The 19503-nt window shown below is 45.0% G+C and overlaps 2 long non-coding RNA genes across 4 annotated transcripts in view; one reads left to right on the forward strand and one right to left on the reverse strand.

Moving 5' to 3' along the window:
* Positions 1 to 250: 250 nt before the first annotated feature.
* Positions 251 to 14637, reverse strand: LOC147347716 (uncharacterized). 3 transcript variants are annotated; one of them, XR_015152522.1, is made up of 3 exons: positions 12919 to 13051; positions 4394 to 4574; positions 251 to 680 (listed from the first exon to the last, which is right to left on the reverse strand). It is a non-coding gene; the product is annotated as an uncharacterized LOC147347716 (long non-coding RNA). The 3 variants fall into 3 exon arrangements; XR_015152521.1 differs by lacking the exons at positions 251 to 680; positions 4394 to 4574 and adding exons at positions 10056 to 10179; positions 14504 to 14637 and having other exon boundaries at positions 10789 to 13114; XR_015152520.1 differs by lacking the exons at positions 251 to 680; positions 4394 to 4574 and adding exons at positions 10056 to 10179; positions 10789 to 10885 and having other exon boundaries at positions 12919 to 13052.
* Positions 13838 to 19503, forward strand: part of LOC147347717 (uncharacterized) — a 53368-nt gene continuing 47702 nt past the window's right edge. The window contains exon 1 of the long non-coding RNA XR_015152519.1: positions 13838 to 14930. This is a non-coding gene — a long non-coding RNA (uncharacterized LOC147347717). The remainder of the gene's footprint in view (positions 14931 to 19503) is intronic.

Consider the following 19503-nt stretch of genomic DNA (forward strand, 5'->3'; position numbering starts at 1 on the left):
GGCTTTGATCACTGCTCTGGGATGCTTCCACATGTTTCAGGACATCTAAGCCTGTACGCCATGACTACTGAGCCAGCGCTCTTGAGCTCACAAGCCACAGCTACTGAGCCTGCTGGCCTAGAGCCCGTGTTCCCCAACAAGAGAAGCCACTGCAACGAGAAGTCCCGGGACGACAACTAGAGACTAGCTCCCACCGGCCACGACTAGAGAAAGCCCTCACACAGTAATGAAGACCCAGCGCAGCCAAAAGTAACCAAACAAATAAATTAATCTTTAAAAAAAAAAAGAGAAAGGAAAGAGAAGCTCATTCCTGAAGCTGCTTCTATCCGACCCCTCTCGGTTCCCCAGTCTCTGTTCTAATTTGTGTTCTAGTTCCCAGGCCCTGCTCCCCTGACTTGGCTGTTGAAGAACCCATGATACATCAACGAATTTTTCTTTGCCAAGTGAATTTCACTTCGAGTCTCTGATGCTCACCTTTAGTGCCTGAGCTGTATTTGGCCTTGTCAGTCCACACAGAGTCGAAGTGAACACAGAGAAAGGAGCTGGAGGAGAGAGAATGTTTTCGTTCTTCATTTCTTATTGCTCTGAACAGTGAAGAGCTTTAGAAAACTTCTGAGGGATTCTACACTTCAGAGACAGGACATCCAGGAGAAGTTATTGGACCGTGTCGTGTTTTGTAGCTGACGAGGGAGAAGAGAGACTTTGGTCAGAGGGAACAGATGGTGGTGCTGGGACAGGAGGGCTTGGGCTAAGCCTGGGACCATCAGAAGAAAAGAAAAGGCTTATGGAGTACCATCTGTACCAGCTCACACATGCACGATCTAATTTAGTGTTTCCAAATGTCTTCCTTGGAACACTAATCCCAGGAGATGTTCTACAAGAAAAGGAGCCTGGATTTAAATATGTTTGGGAAAAGCTGCAGATCACATTCCTGTCTGAAGAAGTCCTGCAATAAGAAATCAATTGAATCTCTCCCTCACATCTCATTAGCAGGATTGCTGTGTCAAGAAGTCTGTGCATTTGCAATGCTGGTAGATTCTGCAAATTTGCTTCCATTTCTCTGTCCACACAAGGACACATGAGACCTCCATGTGACCCAGCATTTTCCCACTTTGGTAACACTTACTAGGCTTCCCGGGTGGCTCAGTGGTAAAGAATCTGCCTGCCAATGTATGACCCTGGGTTGGGAAGATCCCTTTAGGTAGGAAATGGCAACCCACTCCAGCATTCTTGCCTGGAGAACCCCATGGACAGAGGAGCCTGGTGGGCTACAGTCCATGGGGTCGCAGAATCAGACTTGACTGAGGGACTGAGCACAGACACACACGTTAATATCCCATAGAGCTTATGTTCTAGAAAACACAGGCTTGGTATACTGGTTGGCTTTTAATCTTCCAACTTGTATACAGTGAAGTATACATCACTGTCCTTTTTCTATATATGAGGAACGGAGGCTTAGAAACTTGACCACTACTTGTAAGGTTGACTCTCTCTACCCCCAACCTACTGGATACCCAGCCTCTCCACTCCCACCTGCAGGGCAGATTCTAGTAGAGGCTCTTCTTGGAAAAGCATTGACTCCTGCTGCTGGTGGTTAAATTCTGTACATCCCCCCACGAAAGCATTGTGAAGTGCACAATGGTTGGATTTCTATGGTCTTTTTAGGACAGTGCTTTTTATTTCTGGTAGATTGCAGGTTATTAGTTATTGTAATTTCCCCTCGTGATTCTATACCATAGAGCAGAGTTTTAATGATAGTAAAAATAATAACAACCACAACTGTATTCAGGGCACTTGACACAAATCATCACTTGTCACAACAATCCTGCGATAGAGATATACTTCTTGGAAGGTATGCTCATCTTTATTTGAAGCTCTGACAGGTTGTGACTGGACCAAGGTTACACTGAACTAGGATTCACCCAGTTTTTTCTGACTTCTCTGCATCATACTGCCTTTTTTTGAAAACGTGTTTTGAGTCTCCACCAATAACCAATGTTTAGAACACTCCTGCTTGCACAATTCAAGGTTGCCCAAATCCCAAATCTAGTGACAATGACTGGTTGCCTTTGTCTCCAGATATGATTCTTTTTATCCCTGTTTGCTTAACTATTGATGAAGGTCTGCTTTGGTTTAAAGAGAGTTAAGCTATGAGATTATCCATTTTTGTTCTTTCCCCTCTGTTATCCCTTGACATTTCCTCTCTTTTTTCTTCTTATCTCTCTATTCTTATCTTTCCTTATCTCTCTATTCTTCTCTTTCTGCTTTTATGTTTTTTTACAAGGCTGGTGAAGTTTGGTCTTCTCCCAGAATATAACACCTGTGCCTTCTGCCCTGCTGGGCACCAAACAAAAGACCTTGTGAAGTACATCAAAGTGGCAGGAGAGGGACATCCTCGGTGGTCCAGTGGATAGGACTCCATGCTTCGACTACAGGGGCTTGGGTTCGATCCCTGATTGGGGAACTAAGATCCCACATGCTGTGCCTTGTGACCCGCCCCCTCCAAAAAAAAAAAAGCAGGAGGAAGTTGGTGATTCTCAGTGTTTTCATCCTGCTACCCTTCTTCCCCCAAATTTCTCCTCTTTATCTCATCACCCAATGTTTCCTACATTTTCCTTCACCTTCTTCCCTTCCCCCCAGATAGGGAGCTATTCCTTCTAAGGGGTGGGGGATGGGGAGGATGGTCAAGGCAGAGGGCAGACCAAGTGGGAGACACCGAGGCCAGGACAGGAGAGGGAAGGTCGTTACATGGCAGAGAAGGCTGAGGACGTGCAGCTGAAATCCCCAGAAGGGACGGTGAGGAAGCAGAAGAAAGAGCAATGGAAAGAGAAGGAGCCAGAGATCAGAAGACTGGCAGGGAGCCTGCAGGAGAGGGAGACCGAGGAGCAAGCGGGACCAGGTGCGGGCAGGTGGCAACACAGACATTTTGGAGAACAGAAGGGCATTCAGGGAGGAGAGCCAAGGCCACAGGGTCGACTGTGTGTGTGTGTGTTTTTTTTTTAAGGATTAAGGATGAATCACTGTTTTCATCGGCATCAGTGCACATGCCATATGTTAGGTGTTGCTGGAGTGGAAAACACGTTGCGCTGACTTAGAACAGGCTCGACAGCCTCCCACTCTGCCCTGCTGGAGGCCGGGGACAGCGCCCCGTGGGTGTAGATTCCCCCCGAGGTGAGGTAACGCTTCCCAGGCGGCTCTTGGTGCATGACCCTCACCGCTCTCTCCTCTACAGTGAAACCCAAACCATATAAATGCTGTGACCCATCCTTGACGGCTCAAAGGTTACAAGAGAAGTGGGGGTCGCTGCTCCGCTACTGACAGACCCCACAGTAAAGACTCAATAAACACTTGGTAACTAATTACAGAGCAAAGGAACGTGATAGCAATTTAGGTCAGAGACTCCTTTGAAAATCCGATCAAAGCTATGGACGCTTTCCCCAGAAAAACAAGTTTGTCTATTGCCAGGGCAGGAGATGTAAGAAACGCAGGTTCCATCCCTGCGTCGGGAAGACCCCCTGGAGGAGGACATGGCAACCCACTCCAGTATTCTTGTCTGGAGAATCCCAAGGACAGAGGAGGCTGGTGGGCTACAGTCCATGGGGTCTCAGAGACTCGGACATGACTGAAGCGACTTAGCACTGCTGCTGCTAAGTCGCTTCAGTCGTGTCCGACTCTGTGTGACCCCATAGACGGCAGCCCACAAGGCTCCCCCGTCCCTGGGATTCTCCAGGCAAGAACACTGGAGTGGGTTGTCATTTCCCTCTCCAATGCATGAAAGTGAAAAGTGAAAGTCAAGTCGCTCAGTCGTATCTGACTCTTAGCGACCCCACGGACTGCAGCCTACCAGGCTTCTCCGTCCATAGGATTTTCCAGGCAAAAGTACTGGAGTGGGGTGCCATTGCCTTCTCCTAGCATAGCACAGCCTATACCTATTTTATTTATAACATCAGGATGCTCATTAAAGCACTAACAGAGCCAACGGGATCCCTGGACCCCTGGGGGAGAAGTCCTGACTTAGAGCATAGGAAATACCTTTGCGTCCATGAACCATGGATCCAACCAAGACCCCAGAAGTTGGGCAGGTGCTGCCAGCATCGGACAGAGCAGGAGGCTGGGTGAGAGGTGGGGGACTTGCTCCCACATCAGCTACAAGGCAGCAGGGAGGGGGAGCTAAAACTCAGCTCTGAGGCCAGGGTTGCCCTTTGAAAATCTCCAACTTACTGTTAGAAAGACAGATTTTAGTTTTAACTTTTTGATAGTCGTCAATGGCTGTTAGAAGAGGGAGATGTTAGGTTACACTTCTTTACCTTTGACTGAACCAATGGCTCATCTTCCAGTTCAACTACCCTTATTACAGTTGTTGCATCTCCCCCCTTGTCAGAAAAAAACCTACCTGTTATGGGGTCCACGAATGATTGGAGGACAAATGCTGCACGTCGCAGTTAGCAGGAACCCGAAATGTAACCTGGATATGCTGACGTCTGCTGCAGCCTTCTAACCAGCATACAGGCCAGACAGCATTCCAGCCACTTGCCTGGCTGAAAACTCTTCTTGTCAAGCAAGGCATCCATCTCCTGCAGGGTTTAACGATAAAACAGTGTATGCTGGTAACTGGTGAGCCATGGAAAACGAGTATGATACTGCACGAGAGTTTCCTTTCATCAGATGATAAGCTAGTGTGAGTTTACACACTGTTTTGTTGGGATTTTAACAGGTTTTGTTTCTTTGTTTTGGCTTTGGAATATCCATATTATAACATTCTGTGTGCTCAGGTCTCAAGAATTTATAACTAGAGTTGTAGCTCTCAATTTATGATGTGTATGAAATTCCCACTCGGGGGCTTCTTAGAAACTCTTGGACTCCAAGCACTAGGCTAAATGCTTGATTTTATAAGTCAGGCATGGGTTGGAGGTCTGCAGTGTAAGAAGTGCCAGGAGTGAGTTTGTTGCAGAAAGTCGGAGGGTGTGCTTTGAGAGACTCTGACTTAAAGGATTAGAGAGGCACTTAGTCTATATCTCCGGAGTATTGATTCTCATCCTGGGATTCCTGATTTATTATTTTTCTGCCGTGGACTTATCAAGGCTGATGAGCTCCTTGAGGGCAGAGACAAATGTGATGCTCATATTTCTGCTCTGAATCCTGACACAATTACTGGTAGTCGACTACACGAGAGAACAGAAATGATAGTTAAAATGTCAGAGGATGAATATTAATATGTTGAGATATTTCAATTTCACACTACAATCATGAAAACGAAATCTTTACTTAGCCCGCAGAAGTCCCGCTTGCCATAAAATCTTAAAAGGAAGAAGTTTAAGCACTCAGGGTAATTCACAACTTCCTGTCCTTCACCCTACTTGCTGGATGTTCATCTACTTGAAGTAAGACATTTCCCGCTGATTTGGAAAACAGCAACTCTGTGTAAGTTCGTACTTTGTATAGGTGTTGTGAAGGATAAAAAGAAAACTACAGGATTTGATTCCCATCTTGGGAGATTACAGTCTGGTAGGGGGAAGGGGATGTCCAAGCACGAGGGTATCTATACACCAAGGCAGATGCAGTGCTGGAAATGGAGGGCAGGTGGGATCCAGCCTATTAGTGAGAATTATCTGGAGGTTGAAGAGATTATTCCAGGATTGAGCAAAAGCAAGAATATAAAAAATTTTTTTTAAGTTGGATTGTGGGTTTGTAGACATCTGATAGTTTTTGTCAGTCTTTGACTGAACCAATGGCTCATCTTCCAGTTCAACTACCCTTATTACAGTTGTTGCATCTCTCGCCTTGTCAGAAAAAACAGGTTTTTTTTTTTCCTTTTTCTGGATTCAACACCTCCTTTTAAATACTTTGGAGGACTCCCCATCTCTGATGCACATGGTCTTGGTGGTGCTGGCCTTTCTCTGGACAAGGAGTGACATCCAGTTAGACTAAGCAGGTTCTGTTTCCCTGGAATGTAGAACTTGAACCTACTGCAGCCATGAAATTAAAAGATGCTTGCCGCTTGGAAGAAACGTTATGACCAACCTAGACAGCATATTAAAAAGCAGAGACATTACTTTACCAACAAGGGCTGTACAGTCAAAGCCGTGGTTTTTCCAGTGGTCATGTATGGTTGTGAGAGTTGGACCATAAAGAAAGCTGAGCACCGAAGAATTGATGCTTTTGAACTGCAGTGTTGGAGAAGACTCTTGAGAGTCCTTTGGACTGCAAGGAGATCAAACCAGTCAATCCTAAAAGAAATCAGTCCTAAATATTCATTGGAAAGACTGATGTTGAAGCTGAAGCTCCAATACTTTGGCTACCTGATGTGAAGAGATGACTCATTGGAAAAGACCCTGATGCTGGGAAAGATTAAAGGCAGGAGGAGAAGGGCTCAACAGAGGATGAGATGGTTGGATGGCATCACTGACTCAATGGACATGAGTTTGAGCAAACTCCAGAAGATAGTGAAGGACAGGGAAGCCTGGCGTGCTGCAGTCCATGGGTTCATAAAGAGTTGGACATGACTGAGCAACTGAGCAACAACAGTTTTGAAGATAGGAAACCACTGGACCTGAATTCTCCTGATGGTGGGATCCTAAAGATGCTGTTTTTGTGCTCCTGCACAGGAAAGATGGAAGGTGAACAAGTGGAGATCAGACTTAAGGGACTTAAGAGTTTGGGGAGGTAGTGGGTTCCCGGTTACCAGAGGTTTTCTTGTCTTGGCTGGATGGCCACTTGGTAGGGATGTTACCTAAGAGATCCAAACATTAGATGAAATGACCTCAAAGTTCATCTTCAACCTAAAATTCTAAAACTCTTGTTGGTCATGTACTGTCAATGACTGATCCCCAGAACATACATCCCAGGAATCCAGCATTATCACAGCACATGTGACGAGAAAGGCCCATACATGAGTTCTTCCAGGCTTGTTTGTGGTGCCTTTAACAGTACCTCTGCTGTAAACCATGCCATAGGATTTGGGCGAGTGTACATCTACTTGGAGAAAGAGAATTTTGCTTTTCCTACATGAGGCAATAATTTGTAAGCCATATGTGTTACGACTGGCTTTTAAAGCAGCAGTCACCGTAATAAAAAACTCAACTTATGGGAAATTTCAACCATCTCTCTGCTCAGTTCTTTCATTTCCAGTGGGGTTTGGCTGGAGCCTTGAGAAAGGAGAAAATTTTCATAGTAGCAGTCATTGAAAACCAAGCTGTTATAGTCATGAATGAGGTTGAAGTAAGAAGCAGGAAAATTGAGATGATTTTATAATTTATTTCAATGCCTTCCATTTTCAAAGTGTGTTTTTAATTTTTTTTTTTTCCCCTGAATATCAACTTACCTACCCACAAAGCTTGTTGTTGTGTGTTCCTGGACTGGCAGAGAAAAACACTGTGAGGGCCTGTTTAGGACCATTAAGGCTCCTACTGATAGGTTACAAATCAGCCTTTACATTTATGCTCTGCAATTTATAACCATCTGCCAAAGACGATCCAGAGCAGACCATCATTCTGTCTTAGCACATCAGTGAGGGCATATGTAAAATACAATAGTATATATAATCTCAAGTTTTTGTGTCAAGGTGGGTGGCCATTCAGCAAGCCCACGGGCATTTGTAGGATGCTAATCATGGCACAAGTTAAAATTTGGTGGGATGTCTCACGAGCCACATGGCTTCTTCTGGAATCTCTAAGATGTGAAAATGACAGAGAAGATGGGGCTAGTGTCAATGTGGGTTCAATGAACATTTGTTGAGCACAGATCATATGCTGGTTGATAAATCAGCATGGTCCCCACAGTTGAACTCAATAAACAACCAACTGAAAGTCAAGGTGGTTAGGAATGCATATGTGTAGACTGATCAGCAAGCTCTTTGCCAAGTGCTGAGATGGGTGCTCTGATGATTTCTGCATAAGAGATGAAATTGTCTAGAATTCTGGGAGAGAAGCTGAGGAAGGGTATCCTAAGCAGAAGGAATAATACCAGCAAAGGCCTGGAAGTATGAGCACTTGCGGCTTGTTCAAAGGATGATGGGTAATCCAGAGCCGTGCTACTTGAAGCATGTATAGCCCCCGGACAAGCAGTGTTTTCATCATCTGGGGATTTTGTTAAAGGCAGATCCTTATTTAGTACACCTGGGGAGGGCCCAAGATCATGCATTCATTTCTTACAAGTTCCTGGGTGATGCTGCTGCTGCTGGTTCAAACATAGAGTCTAAGAAGCAAGGGCCCAAGATTATGCATTCATTTCTTACAAGTTCCTGGGTGATGCTGCTGCTGATGGTTCAAACATAGAGTCTAAGAAGTAAGAACTAGAGCGTCTGAGCGTAAGGTGTATGACGGTCAATGCCAGGACACAGATGGAAGGTCATCTGTGCAGTTCAGAGGGGTGGGCAGCTGACCCTGTAGGCAATATTTTTGGGGTAAGGATACCTGAGTCCTCTTTTCACCTTTGCAATTCTCTCCCCTTCCAGATAGATACCATTTCATAGGATGGTTCATTATAGTCACTCATCTTGAACTACTTTGAATCCCCTGGCTAAGAGGTGTTACTGAATGACCCAAGTACCCTGGTGCTTGGGAGGCTGGAGGGACCTAAAAGAAACGAGTAAGCAAACACCACGTGGTGTTAAGACACAAAGCAGATGGCCTGTGTCCCAGCACACTTGACACGGCGCCCAAAGCGGCTGGAACAATTGTTCATTTATTCACTCAATCATTCAACCCCTCGCCTAGCTCTGTGTGCTCAGTCCTGGGGGCCTTGGGTGGGGTGGGACGGTGGGAGGAAAAGGGTTTGAACCCAGACTTGGAAAGCAATTTTCTTTAGCCAGGTAACTCTGAGACAGAGTGAAAGAAAACAAAACAAAACAAAACAGGGTCTGGGTTACGTGTAGAGTTTGGATAACTAGAGGATAGGAGTTCAGTATAGAGGACTGATGAGGTGTTGCTGAGAGGCGGAGGGTTGATGTACGCAGCTGTGGGCAAAGCACAGCCCAGATTTCTCAGCTGTTCTGGAAGCACAATAAGAGGTCATCTAGATAAGATCTAATGTAATCAAGACGTGGCCCAATGCATCATCCCAGAAGAATGACAAAATTTTATCTTGGCCTAATTTATAATCTTAGAAGAATTCATGATACCTAGATGGATAAGATTTCTTTTTCTTTTTAAAAAATTATTATTATTTGGCTTTCAGTCTGACTACGGTGGAAAGGACCTGACTGTTGGCCAGAAAATGGATTGCCAGCTGATGGGAAGAGAAATACAAGAGTGATTGGGATTCCCCCCTAGCCACCAGTCCACTAAGACAAAATAAAGAGTGTGAAAGGAATAAAAGCTGAAATCTTCTTCCTTGTGAGAGGGCTCTCATTCGCTTTATTGAATAGCAACTTTAGGCCAGGTACTTTTCATAGGATATTCCACTTAATCCTCAAACAGTCTTATGATCTACTTCATAATTAATATTATTTTATTCTTGCTCATGACTAATACTTTACAGTTAATAAGCTGAGACTCAGAAAAAATAAAGTAGCTTGCCTAAGGTGTCACAGCTGGTAAGCTGCAGTCTAATTCGAGTCTAGCTCTCCCTGGCTGCCCAGTGCTGTCTTCTGGTGCAATGCCATGAACACTTCCACTTGACTTAAAAGACATGGAATACAAAACGAATGATTTTAGGAGCAAGCCACGGTCCCTGTACTCGTGGACATAATGACATCATCTGTCTCAGGGATGTGGGAAATTCTCAGTGAATTCCTGGAAAAGTTTCTCAGTGAGAAGGGGGAGTGTCATCTTGAACCCCTATAGAGGCTTTTATCCTTCTAGGAAAGGTTAAGACTTGATAATGTCCATAGTGTCTTAAACCCTAAGGAAGCTGCATTCAGCCCTCTAGGAATAGAGAATTTGTTAGAGAAGCTTTTCCAAAAGGATTGCAGATAGCTCATGAAACTCTCATTAGACACCTGGAAAATTAAGATGAATCCAAGATCAGGCATATTCTTAAGCCTTTAGACACTGCAGTCTTCCCTTTACAGGAAGGCTGCAAATGGGTGTTAAGAGAAGGGTGGATATAGCCCCTGGCACAGAATATTTTCCTATTTTATTTGGAAAAGTTACGATGGCCCATTGGGAAGTAGAACCTGTAGCAGGTGGAAGATCTTGAGGCTATTTGGTGACTTGAGAGAAGGCTCAGAGACAGTGTGGTCTGTTAAGAGATAAAGAAAAAACAGCTCACTTAGAGCTGGCCCTTGCTGACCAGTCTGTTTTGATGGATAACAGCTGTTTGAAAGCTTTAAAAATTACTAATGGGCTAGCATATATCACAAGACATGAGTATGCATTTTCTCCACAACACATGGTTACAGGAAATCTCACTTATTTGATTTTTCTAAATCAAATTGAATTTGTGTCTTTAAGAGCCACCTCCCAGGGCTGGTAATTCTGACCATCATTACTTGTCCATGGCGGGCTTCTCTACTTTTCCTAGGTTTGTATTAAGACCTTTCTATCTGTTATAGACTGAATGTCTTTTGCCCTCCCCCAAATTTATAGGTTGAAATCAACTCCCAAGGTGATGGTATTGGGAGGTGGGGCTTTTGGGAGGCGATTAGGTCATGAAGGTAGAGCCCTCATGAATGAAATCAGTGTTCTTTTATTTTTTTGGCCACACCACTTGGCATTCTGGATCTCAGTTCCCTGATGAGGGATTGGACCTGTGCCCCCTGTAGTGGAAGTGTGGAATCTTAACCACAGGACTGCCAGAAAGTCCCAGGGATTAGTGTGCTTATAAAGATACCCCAGAGAGCTCCCTTACCTCTTCTCCCAGACACAGCAAAAAGAACCAGGAAGCAGGACCTTATCAGACAATGAATCTGCTGGCACTTCGATCTTGGACATTCCAGCTTCCAAAACTTCGAGAAATAAATTTCTGTTGTTCAGTTGCCAGAATGACTAAGACACTACTCAAAGTGTGATCATCAGAAGCTTATTAGTAACACGGAATCGTGGGTCCCACCCCAGACCTGCTGAGTCAGAATTTGCATTTTAACAAGACATGAAGGCTATTTGTGTGCACATTACAGTTTGGGAAGCACTGATGTGAGAGTCTTGGAGGCCTGTCAGTCCTGACTATTTCTGGAAGGGTCACTGGTCTTTAGGTCTTCATGATTATTGCTGAATTACTTAGTGTCCAGTCTTTTGCGGTTGATTAGAAGCCAGGCATTTCTACTTTCACTGAGCCTCTAACGCTCCATCAGAGATCTTGCCGCCACCGGGGTCCCGGGTGGGCGGGTCCCCGCCACTCTCAAAGCACCAACATCCTTTTCTCCTCCCTCTGAGAACCATCACACCCCAGACCCTTGGGGCCAACAGTCTTCTCTTGCATCACAATTGCTGTTCCTGAGGAGGGAGGGAGGTGGTGCCAGGAGAGGCTACCTGTCAGCCACCCTTTCTTCCCTGTGAAACTCTGTGAAATGGGTCTCAGGTGTGGTTGGCCAGTGACCACCCCCCCCATCCCCCATATCCCATTCTAGCAGTGAACCAGAGCGAACCAGCGACCCACAGCTAATCCACAACATGGGGAAATATGGAAGGAAGCCAGTCCCAATTCAGCTTCAGGCTGGACCTGTGAAACTGGGGCCCCTATGAAATAATCCATAGGTTTTATGAGTGGGCCACTAAAACTTTCTCACAGCTTGGACCATGAGTGCATTTCCTGAATCAGTGTCAAGATATGCCAGCTAACACAGGGTTTCAATGCCATTTATAAGCTTCCCTCCTTCCAGAACAAACAAACAACTAAGAATCTCCCGGACATTTTAATTACTTATTGTGAAATGGCAACAGAAAATTTGAAATTAAGGCTGACTCAGGAAATTCAAAATCTGAGTCTTTTGAGGGGTAGGTAATTGATGTTTTGGGAAAAATAATTTGATTAGAACCTCTCATCCACTTTTATTGCCATTGAAAAGAACAAAACAGATGCTGTCACTGTAGCGTTTAACTGACTGAGCTTTTGAGAATTCATTCATTGCCACAAGGTAACACATCTTAAAGGAAAAGCAAAAACATGGCTACAAAAACGTAGCATGAAATAAGTTTCAGGAGAGATATTCATTCTGTTCCGGGTCTTAAAATTTTTTAATTAATGAATAGATATATTTTTGGCAAGCAAAGTGAGATTTTAAAAACCAGCTTGAGCCGAATGTCAGGTGAATTGTGCCCTTTGCCTGGGTCTAATCCCTACTGACCTTTTGTTCCCGTAATTAGAATCACTGCCCACATCACTATTAGCTAAGGAGACTTTAGAGTTGTTTTAAAATTGCTATTAAATTGGGTGCAATCAGATTCTCCTGTGAGCTCACAAAGTCTTCAGAGCCAGGATGAAGGCTGTTTCTCATTTAAACATTGTCAGGCTAAGAAGACCGATTGATTGCTCCTGAATTTTGCATATGTCAGCATAGTAGAAGCTTAGTCATGCAAATCCCTATTACTTAGCATGTCTGTAGCCCAGAAATACAGAGCTGTGTTGCCATATTTTATCTGTGTTTGTAGTTGAAAGCATGCCTTCTATTGTGTTTTTAAAGAACAGATGTCGGGACAATGTTTAAAGCACATAACCCGAGTATTGAAAAATGTTTTTTCTACTTTAAAAGAAAAAAAAAAAGAATCCACAATAATGAATTCAGTCTGCCAGTTTGTATTTTCAAGGAATATTTTAACTGTTGAGGGACTTTCCACGTCCCGTCCTTTAAATGTGCCCTTCAGATGCCAAGGAAGGCCAAAGCCATCTTGAACTAGTCGTTTCTTTTACTGACTCAGCAGGACCGCAACATACAAGTCAGTCTCTCAGGGGCTGAGAGTCTTTAGAACTTCAAGGGTCTGTGTTCCATTCTTATTTATTGAGCGAAACAATGCATGGGGGAAGAGTAATAGAAGCACTTACTTTGAAGACCTAGGTGAGGATGAACCAGAGGCAAGGGAGTGCTCAGGAGAAATCGGATGGAGGGTCAGTGAGGGCTGGAAGACAGTGGAAGGCCGAGGATGCACCATCTCTCTGGGGGACACGGTGGGTGGATTGGCAGGAACTGCAGGAGTTGTGGGTGGAACAGATGGTCCAGGGTCAGGAAGCAAGTTCTATTCTGTGTAGGGTTGCGATAAAGGGTATTCAAACAGGGAAATGAAGCAGGAGGCCGAGCATACCCGAGAGGAGGGTGTGTAAAGGTCAGGAGGCTGTTTGCCTACACCTGGCAGCAATTTGCAGCGATTGTCTGAATGCCACGCACAGAAAGATTGGAAGAGTTCCCAGCAAGGACAGGTGAGGTTCCTTACTTTATCTGAGATAGAGTTTCTGTCCGGGAAGAAGGTTACAGGCAGGGCAAGTGCAGTCAAAAGCATGGAGCTGGAATAGACTTTTGCAATGGACTAGAACAGTTCTCATTTTGGAGGTGAGGGGCTAAAGCTTCATTTAAAATGTAGGTTATTTAAGGTCCCAAAGCCTCAGCTTGTCTGTAAATTAAAAGGTTCCATTAGAAGGAACCTGCCAGGGGCTTCCCTGGTGACTCAGTGGTAAAGAATCTGCCTGCCAATGCAGGAGACACGGCTTCCATCCTTGATCCAGGAATATTCCAGATGCCGTGGAGCAACTAAGCCCATGTGCCACAACTATTGAGCATGTGCTCTAGAGCCTGGAAGCTGCAATGAACGAAGCCACTGCAATGAGAAGCCCTCATACCGCACTTAGAGAAAAGCCCGTGAAGCAACGAAGACCCAGCACAAAGTTAAAAAAAAGAGGAAACTGCCATATTGCTAACACGGCAGCAGGACACAGATCTTGTAACTGAGTAGGACCCCATGGGGCCTTCCCAGAACAGGGCTTCCCTCCTATCCTCTGCTCTAGCTCCTCTCTGAAGTATCCAGATAATAGTATTTGATGCACATTTCCTGGATTGTTTGACCAAAGGGAAAAAAAACCTCCCCTTCTCCAACAAACGGAAGATGTTAACTACTTGAGGACCAAGAGCATACAGCCCCAGGCCTCCTGGAGCCTAAGGCCTGATAATGTTACCCCCTGTGACACCATTCTGTTACTTCTCCATCAGGCTGTCAGAGAACAAGTTGATTACAGACCCTGCGACACCTCCTCCACCAAAACCTGGCTTTTCAAAGTGCTTGGCTGAACCCCTTCAGGGAGCTCTCGGGGCTTTGAAGGACATGAGCAACAGTCTCCTTGCATGGCCCTGCAATAAACCTTTCTCTGCTCCAAAATCCGGTGTTTTAGTTTGTTTGGCTTGACTGTGCATCTGGCGTACGAATGGATGGTCATCTCTCCACTGCCCTGTATCCGCATCTAACCTCTCTTAGAACTGCTTTGCAAATTAGCACTTTTCCATATCAGGCGTCTGGAAGACAGACAAGATACGGTCTAAAAGCCATGATGCTATGAAGAAGCAACAAGCTAATAATTTTAGAGAAAGACTTTCCAAATTATCTGGCTAGTGAGTGGCTGTCTGGTTTGGGAGAGGACTTACTCAGAGGAGCAAACACGAGCCTGGTGCTGGAACCAGATGCCTGTGCCCGTCATTCTTTGAGTAGCAGCCCCTGTGGGATGCACACGAGAGCCGGGCCATGGGATTCCTTGATCCAGAAAACAAACAGCAAGGGCTTCATGAAGAACCTTTTTTGTACCTGTTGACGCCGGAGTCGAGTGAGTGATTTCAGGGCGTCTAAATGAACCTCTGACTGTGTAGAGACTTGTTTCAAGACCAAGCTTCACAGGGGCAAGAGGGGCAGCAAGGTGTGAGAACGAATGGGCAGCAGGCACTGTGCCTGCTGGACGGCAGCGCCCGCTGGATGCCAGCGCCATCTTGTTTTTCATGGGATTTCTTCACTCATTCAGCGCAAAGGATACAATGTCTGCAGCATCTTCTGAACCTGGAGGGACGGGGGGCATTCAAGGTAGGTCCCTGCCCTTAAGAAACTTATGCTCTATAGAGAATCCCAAGACGTAGATTTGAAGCACTCGGGAAATAATTACAAGGTAGCTCACAATTTCTCCTCCTCTGAGGTAAAAGATCAAAAGGGCTGTGTTACAACGGGTCATCGTGTTGGTGCCTGTCTCAGTTGCCCAAGTACTCCGGAGGCATTTGGACTGGAGGGGAAGGGGGGCCAGGACTCGGTCCTGGTGGCTCTTGGCTTTCTCACTCTCACCCCAGGCTCTGTCTCCTCACCTGGAGCCTGGGAATTAAAGCTCCGGCTCTGACTCACCAGGATGTCATAAAGATTGGCGAGACAAGACCCGGTTCATCCAGCACCTTACACCCTTTAACAGAAAGGCACCTCTAGAGATGAATACAGGGTGGTATTGCTGATGATAGCAGTTTCGCTTTGCATTTCCATATGCTGGACAGCCTAATCTACCCTGTCTAAACACGGAAATCCCATAACTCTGCCCAACTCATCACTCCATTAATCCACTTAACCCCTGGCCAATACATGATCTAAATATTTAATCTTGTCTGTTTGTTATCTGTGTTTATTCCATGTGAATTCATGGTCTGAATCTCCTCTCTGTTTATCCATTTCGATGGAATCTAACTTCAACTAGGAGAACCCCAAGGAGGGGAGGGAGAGTGTCTTGTCCATTTCTTTTTTTTTCCCCCTGGCACCCAGTATTGAACTTGGCATATAGTAGGAGCCTACCAATTGTTTGATGTTGAAGGGCAAGAAGTTCTCAGAGTAATTGTTCTTTTTTTGGCATCTGCAGAGAGATGCTTTATTGCTGCCATGGAAGAATCTTACTGCTTCAATCACCTGTAACAGTCTCTGGCACATAGTGAGAATTTATTTTATTAGTATTTTTTTTTTTTTACATAGTGAGAATTTAATGAGAAGTTGGATGAATGATCTTTGATCATGCCTGGACAGGTGTGTGTGTTATAAGTTACTTCATTCATGTATGACACTTTACGACCCCATGGACCATAGCCCCCAGGCTCCTCTGTCCATGGGATTTTCCATTCAAGAATACTGGAGTGGGTTGCCATGCCCTTCTCCAGAGGATCTTCTCGACCCAGGGATCAAACCCAAATAAATCTCCTGCATTGCAGGCAGATTTTTTACCTGCTAGCCATCAGGGATATGAGTCAAGTATAAGAAAAGAGGATTGCTCTATAAGGCAGGAGACCTGGAAATTGTTCTTGGTTTTTGTAATAAGCTGGTCTATGAGGTTGGTCAAGTTCTTTAAAGGTCCCAGGCCTCAGTGTTCTCATCTGTCACATGGACAGATCAGATTAGGTGACCTCTAAACTGCCTTGACTCTTACGCTCTATCTGGGTCTGGGAGTCGCTCTGGGTGAGGCATGGGGGTGGGGGGTCACCACCTGTGGAATGAGCATTTCTTCCCACCATTGGGACTCAGGGATCAGGGACATGGGCAGGGAAACGGGGTGCCTGCTCCCCTCTGAGCCTCCTCCTGACTCTCTTGGTCTGTCCCTTGCAGCCTGGGCTCGGGGTGGGATGCCAGACATCTGCTCATTCCATCTGCATCAGCTCATGTTTATACAGCGCCCCTGGATGCCTGGGCCTGGAGTCACCTGGGGGAGGGCCTGTGCGGGGGGTGGGGGGGGTCTTGATTACGCCAAAGTCTCCATATGGGCTGTGTTGCTTCCCCGCAAAACCCAAGCACGTGGGAGGTAGGAGGAGGGTGAAGCAGATCCCAATTTATTGCTCCGTCATGTTTATTTTCACTCTTGGCTGGTTTAGGGCATTTTTCTTAATGTATTAGGGTCACAGTTTTATCGACTTCAAGGCTGCTTGAAAGCTGTGTGTATGTGGAGAGAGAAAGAGAGAGAGGAGGAGGGAGGGAGAAAGACAGGGTCTGTTAAGAATTTCTCTCTTTCTTCCTCATCAGTTTTTTCCAGTAACATTTCGATTTTTAGCCTAAATAATTAGCCATCCTAGCTAAATGTGATTCCCTTCTCACAGCTCACTACACCTGTCACCATTCTGTTATGATTAGTTTAATTTGCCTAGATCAAAAATCAGGATGTGATTTAACTACTTTTAAAGAGGGTCCCCGGAGAAGGCAATGGCACCCCACTCCAGTACTTTTGCCTAGAAAATCCCATGGACGGAGGAGCCTGGTAGGCTGCAGTCCATGGGGTCGCACAGAGTCGGACACGACTGAGCAACTTCACTTTCACTTTTCACTTTCATGCATTGGAGAAGGAAATGGCAACCCACTCCAGTGTTCTTACCTGGAGAATCCCAGGGACGGGGGAGCCTGGTGGGCTGCCGTCTATGGGGTCGCACAGAGTCGGACACGACTGAAGTGACTTAGCAGCAGCAGCAAAGAGGGTCCCTCTAAATTATAATGGAAAAGAATTTAAAAAAAAGAATATAGACATATACTTATGTATAAATATAACTGAATCACTTCTGAAACTAACACAATATTATAAGTCAGCTATGAAAGTGAAAGTGTTAGTTCTCAGTAGCATCCGACTCTTTGAGACCCCATGGACTATAGCCCACCAGGCTCCTCTGTCCTTGGGATTTTGCGAGAATACTGGAGTGGGTTGCCATTTCCTTCTCCAGGGGATCTTCCTGACCCAGGGGATCTTCCTGACCCAGGGATAAAACCCAGATCTCCTGCATTGCAGGCAGATTCTTTACATCTGAGGCACCAGGGAAGCCCCGAATCAACTATAATTAAAAAAAAAAAAAAGGCCTCCCTCACCTTCTATTTCCCTTATGAATCTACACTGTTGAATTCCTCTTTTATAATAAAAGTACCAAATCCCATTTGTTAAGCACTGTGCCAGGTCCCACATTGAGTAGTTAACATAATGATGTAGGAAATCTCTCCATTTTACAGATGAGATTAATGTTCAGAAGTTAATTGGGATTGAAACACAGATTTGCTGGACTTGTTCTTTTCCTGTAAATTGAGTCCTAAGAAAATAGGATTTTAAGCATGTCTTGAAGAGCCACCAGCAGGGTGAAAATGTACATGAGTTGAGAGTGGCAAGGTGGGCAGGCGGATTTAGGGCTCTTAGGCGTGACGGCAGCAAAAAGGAAGAGAAGACTACATTCAGAGGGGTTTTAATGCTCCCTTGTTTTTTCCTGGGCTATCTCCCGTGGTTGCAGTGTCAACTTTATGTCTGGGAAAATGACGGTTATCACTGTTGCTGCCCTGATACACGTTTCAACACGGGGAATCTTCCCCTCTGGAGGTGCAACTTCTGATGGTGTTTTAGTTCACTTGCCCAGTGTTAGGCCCTGGGCTGGTGCCAGTGGTTGCAAAGGTAAGACCCACTCTCTCCCCTCCAGACCCTCACAGTTGAGCTCCTCAAGGTTTCTCAACACCCAGCTGGGCTGAGAACATGGTGCCCAGCCATGGGTATGTGGTCCCTCTGGTCCTACCTCAATCTTGGGCTATGCAAGAGCCGTAACCTAGTTCTCTTTCTAAGCTCAGGATCCTGCAATGACCCAGATTCCACTAAGTGAGTGATTACAAGTTTAGCCAGATTTGAGCACTGACAGTGTCAACAGCAGAGCAATGATTACTTTTTTGAATATGTGTCCCATTCAATGGCCATTCAGTAGTAACTTGTTCTACAGCCCCTGACAATGTTTTCTGTATTAAGTTATGCTCTGGGGGGAGAGACCCATGCCAAGGGATGGCCAGGTATTTTAAAAAAAAAAAAAAATCATTTTTTGATGGCTATGGAAAAGATGTCAAAAAAATTTCCTAAATCTTCAACTGTTTTCCTGATTTTTTTTTTTTTTTTTGCTACTGACATTTTTCCTCTGACCTCTTGGAAATAGCAGGAAAGGAAAGGAATGTTAGAATAGCAATTTGAGGGTGATAGAGGTGTGACTACGTGTATAGCTGGGGAACACAATGGGCACTTAAATTAGAAATAATTCTGAGGGGATTTCCCTGGCAGTCCTGTGGCTAAGACTCTGTGCTCCCAATGCAGGGGTCTGGGTTTGACCCTAGTCAAGGAACTAGATCCCACATGCTGCCACCAAGACCCAGTGCAGGCAAAGAAAATTAAATTAAAAAAAAGAAAAATAATTCTGAAACATTGGCCCAAATTTTTCCTAACTTGTAAGAGTCTGGTTTTTTTTTTTAACAGTTGAATTTCTTCAAGAAAGGTGAGACTGATTGAACTTTTTTAAAAGATTTTTTGTTGTAGACCATTTTTAAAGTCTTTATTGAAATTGTTACAATATTGCTTCTGTTTTCTATAATTTGATTTTTTGGCCATGAGTCATGTGGGATCATAGCTCCCTGACCAGGGATCTAACCCACACCTTGGAAGGCAAAGTTGTAACCCCTGGACCTCTGGAGAAATCCCTGATTGAACTTTTGGTTAAAGAGTAAGGAAAATTGTTGCATCATTCCTATATATAAGCATGTGGAGAATGGTTCCCTATGACTGTATCAAGAACTGGTTCTAAGACATTGGGTAGGAAATTTATCTGAACTCTATTTAGATGTTTGTTTTGGTTTTCTGTGTGGA

This window comes from Bos grunniens, chromosome 23 (genome assembly GCF_055505025.1).
Source record: "Bos grunniens cultivar Pamir isolate PY7600 chromosome 23, Bosgru_T2T1.0, whole genome shotgun sequence".
NCBI classification, from domain to species: Eukaryota; Metazoa; Chordata; class Mammalia; order Artiodactyla; family Bovidae; genus Bos; species Bos grunniens.